We start from the raw sequence: 889 nt of genomic DNA on the forward strand, positions 1-889 counted from the left end.
AAAATACGCTCATGGGTCTAGCTGTCTTTCAGTTATGCATTTGTTGATGTGCTATGCTTACTTGTGTGATTGCAGTTTACATTCCTGCAAGTACGTTTATGCTAGTCTCTTCAGAGTGTAAGCAGACTGATGATGACCAGAACTATGGTCGAAACTGGTCACCAATAAATACAGAAATATCTTCACATTGTTGGTTCTGTTTTACTATATAAAAAATTACAAGCAGACAGACTTGAAGTCAGTGAAAACCTTTCTATCTCAGGAATAAATATATATATTAACATTAACGAGTTAGAGCAACCGTTTATCAAAGGTGACATACACATGAACAGCAAAATCACTTACTCTAAAACGTGTGTACAAGATGCAATAATTTTTTTGATGACACAAATGTTATCAATACATTAGAAACAAATTTAATTAATATATCTGTATATAAAACAATAAATTTAGCGTCAGACCAGCCAGAACAATAGTATCTTAATTTAAATGAGTACTGTAAACTATATTTAGAGGTTTACAATGGAACAAGAGACGCTGTTGTTTGGATCATCAACATATCTTAACACCTAAATCTACTTAAGATGACACATTTTAGGTCCACATTGAACTGCGCACGTAATTTCCATTAGAATTAGTTAAAAACAAATGAATCTTAACATCATTAAATCCATAGATTCAAACAATGAATAGAGTCCTTCTGTAGACTGACTACCAGAAATAATCTGAACAACGTCAAATAAGAAAGCTTCACGCATGACGTGTGTGCTAGCACCGCTAGAGACCTTAGAAACCTATAGATAATATGTTGTCATTGCTTTATAGGAATCTTATCCCATAAAATAAAAGTTTTAAACGAAAATTTAAAGATAAACTATCACACAAACAA

This window comes from Schistocerca gregaria, chromosome 8, assembly GCF_023897955.1.
Source record: "Schistocerca gregaria isolate iqSchGreg1 chromosome 8, iqSchGreg1.2, whole genome shotgun sequence".
In the NCBI taxonomy this organism is placed as follows: domain Eukaryota; kingdom Metazoa; phylum Arthropoda; class Insecta; order Orthoptera; family Acrididae; genus Schistocerca; species Schistocerca gregaria.